At 37.9% G+C, this 9459-nt stretch overlaps 1 pseudogene; it reads left to right on the top strand.

The window, feature by feature from the left end:
• LOC107695315 (N-acetyl-beta-glucosaminyl-glycoprotein 4-beta-N-acetylgalactosaminyltransferase 1-like) overlaps positions 1 to 9459 on the top strand; it is a 41895-nt pseudogene that overhangs the window by 23162 nt on the left and 9274 nt on the right.

Raw genomic sequence — 9459 nt, 5'->3', positions numbered from 1 at the left:
AGGCGTCAGGATGTTTACGACGAGAACTATCCAGCGAGAATGACGGTCCGCAGACCCGCCTTCCGCTAGAAGCCTTCGGCCTGGGAGCGCCACTCTGACTCTAAATTCTGGGGAGTACGAGAAGTGACGCTCCCTGAATGAGGAGCTGGAACACGGTAGATTGGGACTGCTCCCGCCCAGCAGCTCCTGCTGACTCCTCAACCTCCTCGGAGGAAGAGAGGTAAACACGTGCTCTCACTCGAGAAATTTTCATCCCAAGAGCTCCTGTATATCTAACTTCTCATAGTCAGATGAAATACTTCATTTAATTCCTCAGAATTAAATGCAGTCAAACAACCAGACAAGTAAACATGGTCTGGTGTGATACGTTTCAAATTAAAAACCGAGAATGATGTAATGCACGCGTTGCCTCGGCAGCGTGCGAGCCGCTCGGTTATAAAACATTATCAATCTCCTCAGAGAAAGATAGCTGCAGCAGTGAGCTCTCAGAGGGGGAAGAAACCGCAGCGCAGGCTTCCGAACCCCAAGAGAGAGCGCTAGATCTAGGGAATGCGGGTGGAGATAGGGAGAGCCTGTCTCCAAACCGTCCGCCAAATCATGTGCAATCCCCGCGATCTCAATCGCCGCCGTGCCTCAGCAGCAGCGGGACCAGAACCGCAAGATCACAGGCACGGACACACTCCTCAGAGCGTTTAACAGCGGGAATCAGCCCCCTCTTTTTTCCGAGAGCTGACTGCGTGAGCTCCGCTCCCCAGTAATGCTAGATCATGTGCGATCACCGCGATCTCAGTCGCCGCCGTGCCTCAACAGCAGCGGGACCGCAATCGCAAGATCACAGGCACGGACACACTCCTCGGAGCGTGCCCGGCGAGAGCGGAGTGTTTTGCAGCGGGAAAAAGCACAATCAGCCCCCCGAGAGCTGACTGCGCGAGCTCCGCTTCCCAGTAATGCAGCTCATTATAATATTAGACATAATATGTTTGTGCAACTGGTGCTTGTGAGAGCTGACTCTGCGTGCTTCGCTCCCAAGCAGGCAACACACAAACTGTGTGTGTCCCCTCCCCCCCGAAATATAGCGCGGGCAGGGAGGAACACACAGCCTGAACGCTGCCTGCTCTCGCCCAAATGCTTCTTCTTGGTTGAAGCTTTGACTAGGGCTGGGAATCGATTCCTCGATTCTGAGGCTTTGGGAATCGAGAGTCGATTCCAAAGGTTGGAATCGATCCCATCAAGGGGAATCTACTCCTCATTCAGAGCCATTTTCAGTTCAACAAAGCTTATCTATGGGTGCCTCTCAAATGGAAGGCTGCATCCTACAAAGGCTGCATATCTCAGCTGCTATGCCATCAAACGTCGCTAAACGTCGATTCATGAAAATAAACTGAATGAAAAGTTGGAACTGAGCTCGTCTGAGTTTGAGGATGCAGCCTTCCGTTTTGAGAAGAACCCATTAATTTGCCTATTGCTCGCTAATAGTGTTTAGAAGTCTGATTCGTTTCCACGAAAAGGTTATTTCGGATAGATCGCTTTAATGAACCAGTTCAAAAAAACGATTCAGAGGTTATTTTACAGTGGAACTGGCTTATGTTGTACACAATTTTGAGCGCTGTATGACAGAATAGATCATGATGTGATAGAGGGTCTTGTTCTTATTTACATCTTAAATAAAATGTTATTTTTTAACCTTTCTATCAACCAATGATAATTCTGAAAGAAAATGCGAGAGCACTGATCAGTGGCTGAGAATGCATCAGATTGACAGCTCTTATATCAATGTGTTGTTGTTAATGTTCTGGTTATTTTGTTTCGGTGTACAGTTTGTTAATTTTGTGCAAAGTATACAGTTAAAGTAAACTTCATCATTCAGCTGAACAGTGCACGTTTATTTTAGATATGTCATGTGTTGTTCTATTCATGCAATAAATGCATGTCCACTGCTGAGCTGTGGGCTATGACTAATTTCATGAGCAATGCAGACAAAATTACCATTTAAAATCAATCAGAGCTACAGAAATGCATCGTAATTTTTACAAATAAAGTTTCATATTATAAGGCTACTTTTTACTACCTTTTTCCAGCAGTCATGGTGAAATTAGGTTTCTCCAATCTAAAAAAAACAAGAATCGAAAAATAATCGAAAAAAAAATTTCGGAATCTAACAGCCCTAGCTTTGACATAATGGAGCTTATAAGTGGACAAACAACACTAAATAAGACTCACAACAAATAGCGACTGACACACACACAGAGCGCTTGCTGAATGACAGAAAGCTGATCAGGGTTGCCGGGTTTCACAAGAAAACCCGCCTAATCGCGATTCGCGGGGGTCCCTAGTTAAAAATCGCGTTCCAGGGGGTAAAATACACGTTTTTTGGCGGGGGTTCCCCTGCTAAAATTCGCATTCCAGGGTATAAATATCATGTTATTAGAGTCACTTTAACCCGCGGACATGAAAAACAACCCGCGGCAACAGGGTTAAAGTAGCCCAATTCCACGGGAAAACCGCGGACTTGGCTGAAGCTGATGCCGGTTCCACCGCACATGCTTTTAAGCGTCCTGGTCACTACGTCACCCTGCCCGTGACGTCTCGCCCATCCATTGGACTGATTACACACGTGATTCAGAGCATGGTCATGCTGAAGGCGTTCCCATAGCATTTCGACGCAGCTCGAGTTCCTGAAGGGGAACTAAAATCACGGATCAATATGTTAGCTGTGTTTATATGCAAAAAAACACAAGAAGGAAAATGGGAATGCAAGGAAATGCAGAGAAACACAACAAATCATTCATGAATGAGATCAAACAACAGAGAACTAAAACACAGGTCTATATATACACAGGAATAAACAATAGAATAGAATTGAATTGAATTGATTATTTATTGTCATTGTTTAAAGAACAATAAAAAATCATTTAGCAGCTCTTCAGAATAACAAGCAACTAAACAAGACACAGGTGAACATAATTGATAACTATGGAAACAAAAGACAACATACTTAGAAACCTAGGAAACAAAGGAAACAGGAAATAAACACGGGGAACTAGAAAATAGGAACAACTTAACAAAAAGAACAAGAAGAACGTAAACATGACAGTCAGGTAGTGAATAATAAATGTTATGAGAATTTTAAATTTAAAAAAATATTCATTTTTATTTATTTTATTGTTAGCATCTGTATTGCAAGTGAATTAGACGCTGGTTTTTGCCTTGAAATCTGAAAAGTGGCGCAGCTTATTTGTGAATTTGCGCCAGAACACTTTTCTCTCATTTTCTCTCTGTCTTTCTCTTCTCTTGCAGTGGAAACCTTTCCTTCCTGGTCTGAAGTATGATGTCATTGACTCAGCTGATATCTCGTTGTACACAGGTAAATGCTCCTTCCTTTTAGGGATTTTTTCATGCTAAAAATACATGTGCGAATTTCAGGGAAGATAAAACAGAAAATGGAAGTGAACTCTCAAGAGTACCATTTGCAAACTCTTCCTGTTCCAATCATATCTGAATATTGCAGTTAACATTCACAGCCTCTGAACATAACAGCTTCTGCTTTTTGCGTGGAAAGTGTAATTGTACTTACATTTGAATGTAGGCAGTGGCAGCTATATAATCACCAGAAAACACATGCCCCTGAGCCTCGTGTGTTTGCTGTTACAGTCAGCATATACTTTGTGTTATCAAGGATTACACATGTTCATACGCTCCTCTTCAAATTACTGCCATTCATCAAGGGAACTGACTTTAATTTACACACGCTAAAGTGTAGAGACACAAGGAAGAGGGACAGGAAAAAAAGAGAGAAAGACAATCCCCATGGCCCTCCTTTGCTTCGTTTACATAATTATTTGAGACGAAAGCAATTTTTCGATTAATTCCTCACTGTACTTAACAAGCTGAGGGAGAGGGGGATGTGCATTAGCTTCCATCGCCATCCCACATAGCTCACCGGAGAGTACGAAGCCAACTCCAGAGTGTCCTAATCATTAATCACGCAAACCACTCCCTCAAGGAAGACCGCTCCGCATGTAAGGCACACACACACTCTCTCTCGACATGTCATCAGGGAGATGCAGATGGAACAAGATCTCCTGGGTGGTTTGACTTTCACTGACTTTCTGCTCTGTTAACAACAGATACAGTATTTGAGCTGTCAGTTATCTCTGTCATGGGCACCTGTCTTCCTTCCATTTGATATGTTTGTGTGTTTATTTGTATTTTGTAGTCATTGTATTGTCTAATTATAATTTCTATTGTGCAGTTATAGTTTCTATTATTTCAAATTTTAATATTTATTTTTAGTATGATTACATTGTTTATCATGGTTATACAGTATTAATGATCAATGTTGTATTTAAAGGGTCGTGTGTGTATATATATATATATATATATAATTAATATATATAATTTTTTATTTGTTATTTTTTTTATTGGCAAACAAATATTTTACATTGAATATTTTACATGTATTTGCATTCTGTACAACTAAAACTTTGTTGTGCAAAATTAAAATAGAGAAAAATATTTAAAATATACATTGTAATTGACAAAGAAACTTTAAAGGGATTATGTTCATTCATGAAAAGCAAAAGGAAAAAAATTAATAAGGAAATAAGAATAATACAATAATAATACAGTAAAATAAAATTTTTCTAACTTCTAGAGTTAATAAAGCTATTTTTTAAAAAATTTGCAAAATTATACCCTTAAGGTGCAGTCACATTTACCATTGCTCTGCGAAATTTCACTGGGGAATTCCATTCATTTCAACAGGAATCTGTGCTATTGAGAGTTTTGCACAAGGGCGACAAAGATTTGTAGATTTGTCTCATGTTCAAGTTGGTCACATGAAGAGGTGTCATGGCCATTCAAACCGAGGGGCACGTGCCCGCTCAGATTTTTGAGCCAAATGTATTTGAATGAAGCTTTCAAAAGACAAAAAATATATATTTTTACATTTGATAATTAACCCTTTGAATCTTTGGGTAAATTTCTTAGTTTTGAAGCTAAAATATGTCACATAGCCTGGGCGATTTGTGCAGAACCATCGAGTTTTTGAGTGTGGGTGGTGGGGGAATCCAACCAAAACTTTACAAAATATAATTTTTTTTGCCTTCAGTGAAAATGAGTTTTACTGATCAACAAAACAAAAATGTATGTTTGGTAATGAAGGACACTAAGTTTAAAGGACTCTAAGAACAGCCTCTGATTCACAAAATGTGCTGTCAAATGTTGAGGTAATGTGCAGTTAAGGCCAAATAGTTTTAATATTCTGGAATATCAACAGTAAATATGTTAATAATGTATGTTCTGGCTTCGATTATTTGAAAGTGTATTATTTAATATAAAAACACTGCAATAATTACAGTGAAAGCTTAAGTTATATATAATAGTTATTTTTATTTGGGGGTTGCTTTTGGAACTGCACATTTGCTTGGAATTTTCAGTAATCAATAAAGCCAGATGGGTTATGACTAAAGCTTCACCAGCATCAACGAACACATCAGTCAAAGCCTGCAGTCTTTCAGCCTCCTAATGGCATATTTCTGCTCCATCCCTTTGTCTGTTTTCTTCATCTTGGATGTTGCTGTAACATCCAACACCATTTATATTCTCTCTTTTCATCCCTCTATCAGTGTTGTGTGCTTGCTTTCTGCATTGCTGCCATCAGTGACAGACTTTGATGCTTTATAGCATATACTTGACTAGTAACACATTTGCAGTGGATCGATAGGACTAATTAAAGTGTGTTTTCATCAGCGGCTAGCTGAATGGACACTGTTTTGAGCTCTCATAACGTCAGGAGATAAAACATAATGAATACAGTCTCTCTCACATACACACACCTGAATGCTTCAGTACCCATAGACTGATCACCAAGGGACTGTCTTAAAGTGTAGGCAGTGTGAGCCTGGTTGCACAAAGTGTGTGAGCCTGGTTGCACTTGGGGAAGTATCCATACCAAAAAAAATTATAATAATTTGTCACAATGTAAAACATTGTTAACACACCTTGCAACAAAGTAGCATCTCCACTAGTGGTCGTAGACTTTTGGACCCTAATGTACAGTATACAGTATCCTGCTTCACTTATTTGCCATTCACAGACCAGCCACGATGCTACCATTTCTATAACGGCAAACAGCATGGGTTGCTGAATATTAGCTGATTTGAATTTCAGATGCTGTCTCTCGCTGTCCTTATTCTCTCTCTTTCTCTGTCTCTGACAGATGAATCCAGTCTAAAGATGAACAGTGTTCGTCACATCCCACAGACGCTGGGCAGTCACTCTCTCGCTCTGCAGGTTAACCACAGGACAGAGACACATACTGCAGATATGCTTAAACCAGACCCACGAGACACCTACTACAAGAGTGAGTATTCCCAGCAGGGTGTGTGCATATTGAGGTCATTTATAAACACTGAATTGCTGGATCTCTTGGTTTTTTAAAACATCTCATTTTGTTTTTTTCAGTTGTATATCATACATTCGCCTGATCCAACTGATGCTCTAAATGTACCATTGGTTTAATACAATGATCAATTGATGCAATATATCATATATAATGTATTATATCATAATGTTCAAAAGTTTTACATTTTAGTTTCTGCCCAATAACTTTGTAATGACCATCTTGTGAATAGAACTGACAGCTATTTTTTACCATTACAGTTAAATCAGCTCTAAATTTAAAAAACCAGCTTGTTTGCATGTTATGTGCTCGTTCAATCAAAATTGGAGAATGTTCTGACATCTTGGGGGTTTTTTTTCTTTCTTTTTTTTCTTGCAGCATTCTAGTGCTATTGTGTGTATGTATAGCTGTGGTTGGTGAACAAAATAAACGGCCATGTATCTGTGTACTGTGGTTTGCAGGAGTATTCATGTTTAATTGCCCGTGTGGAAGCTCTGTGGTGCATTGGTAGATCCATATGGTGGTGTAGATATAGGATGTCAGCTTGTTAGGAGCAGCACCACTGAATATGTGACAGTCAGGACTGAGATACAAGCTAATAGTGATGAATGGAAGCCGTTGAATATCTGTATGAAAATCAGCAAACTGTTTTGTTTTTTTTAGATGAATGCAAAAATGTTTGTGCTGAGCAGTTATTTGTATGTCAACTTGTCAGTCTTGTCAAAAGTGTAGGAATTGTCCCATATGATGGTATATTTGTTGTCCTAGTTCCCATGATAGATCAGTCCAGGCTGGAGAATGTTCTGCCATCTTGTGTCTACTCTCCTACCTACTTGGTGAAGGACTTCCCTATTGCACGCTATCAGGGCCTGCAGTTTGTAAGTAACATAGTCTCGCCAAGCACCCAACATCTCTTTGTTGATGACAGAATGTTGGCTGCTGATTTTTACTGCTAGTTAATATTTTAATACTATTTTTAATAATAATTTTGTAAAAATGCTACAGTTTAATTTTATAAGAAGCAGGATACTGAAAAAATTATTTTATTTTCATGAACCAAGGGACTGTGACCCACAAGGGGGCCTCGGCACACTTCCAGGCACAAGATGACTTACAATGATTTTAAAAATAAATAAATAAATAAATAAGGCAAATTTTAGAATAAGTTAAAACAGCTAAAAGATGTTAACTGATATCGTATTTCTTATTTAAATGAGTTCTCTGACATTTTTATTAAGAACCAGTCTTGTAAAAACTGGTATATGAAGAAAATTAAAAGCATGATTTCTAGACTTGAAAAGGTCATGGAAAATATTGAAATCTTAAAAAGCCATTAGAATTTCTGAAATGAATATATAATGTAATTTTCTAGTTATGTCAAGGTCTAAAATTTATGGCTGATAAACTGCTATACACAAGTAAAAAAAAAATTTTAATATTGTCTTGGACAGTGGAGTGGTCTGTTTACTGATGAAGTGGACCTTCTCTCTTTTAAGATATTTCTGAGCTTAGAGCAAACATTGCCCTCTTTTGGTCATTACTATTAAACGCATGTCTGAGAAAGAGAGAGTGGTGCATCTGTTAAATCTCATGCTGTCCAATTACATTCACTGATTGTTGTATTTGATACACTTTGGCTTAATTATTAATAATTCAGAAATACATGTACCAAATAGCGCTACTTAATTTATCTTATTCTTATATCTGCTCAACCAGGTCTACCTTTCCTATGTATATCCCAATGATTTCACCAGACTTACTCATATGGAGAAAAATAACAAATGCTTCTACCGAGAGTCCCCTGTCTACTTAGAAAAGTATGAATCCCGACTGATCATGACAAGAATTTAAGCAATAACTAAATACATAAATGAACAGATAATCATGGCCCTGTCACTCTTTTGAATTGTCATATAGATTTGGCTTCTATAAGTACATGAAGATGGATGAGGAGGAGGATGACCAGCCTGTTTTCTTCCCCAAGCCTGATGGTCTGTGTTCAGCTGGGATCTTAATAACAGATAATAATTCAGCAGCTGTTTGCTCTCTTTAAAATCTCACCATCTGTAATGAGCCAAGCGGCATATATGTTCCCAGGGTTCAAAATTAACACTAACCAGACGCCAAATGTGAGTAGAAATGGGCTTTGAGAAGTAAATAAAACAGTTGGCCGCCAACTTTATTAGGATCATCACATGGCTTAGGTTACACTATTAGTAAAATACAGTTTGATTGTCACTTACTCAGACATATTTTCACTAAATGTTTGTTTTCAACTTCCAAATAGGTGTCCAGTGGTTGATAAATAAATATTTGATTTCTGAATATTGTACCCTAATTGAAGTAGCTGTTTAAATAGGATCATGATTTTACATACCATTGCATGAATGACTGCCTGACACATAATATATTATTATATTTATGACTAACGATCAAATGATTAAGTATGCTCACTTGTAAAAGTATTTTTAGTATTTTTAAACTACAAAAATTACTACTAAATAAGTTTATTTTGATACTTGGTGTGGTTGCTGTATTTTGAAGTTTATTTTGATATACTTAAAATTAAGGTATTTGGTATTTTATTTTAAAATACATTTTGATGTATCTTTGCCCAACCCTGATTACCATAATATCAATATTAATTTTTTTAATGAAACACACCTACAATACATGGAATTTATGCATTAAGCCACTAAAACAAAATAAAAAATCGGGGGGAAATCACAATATGTTTTGTGTGTGTGTGTGTGTGCCAGGTGCAGTCTCACCAATACACTCATCTCGTATATCATTCTTCAAGTGACCTGCACTACACTGCAAAAAATGCTTTTCTTACTTAGATGTCTGTCTTGTTTCCAGCCAAAATATCTAAAAATTCTTAAATCAAGAAGGATGTTCTAGACAAGTAAAAATTATTGTCTTGTTTTCAGAAAAAAAAATGTCAATATTAAGTGAGTTTTTGCTTGAAACAAGCAAAATAATCTGCCAATGGGGTAAACAAAATAATCTTATTTCAAACAGAAAACAAGATTATTATGCTTACCACATTGGCA

The sequence above is a fragment of the Sinocyclocheilus anshuiensis genome, unplaced genomic scaffold (assembly GCF_001515605.1).
Source record: "Sinocyclocheilus anshuiensis isolate Anshui unplaced genomic scaffold, SAMN03320099.WGS_v1.1 scaffold282, whole genome shotgun sequence".
Lineage (NCBI taxonomy): Eukaryota > Metazoa > Chordata > Actinopteri > Cypriniformes > Cyprinidae > Sinocyclocheilus > Sinocyclocheilus anshuiensis.
The sequence above is the reverse complement of the archived record's forward strand: the minus strand, read 5'-3'. Positions and strand labels throughout refer to the sequence as shown.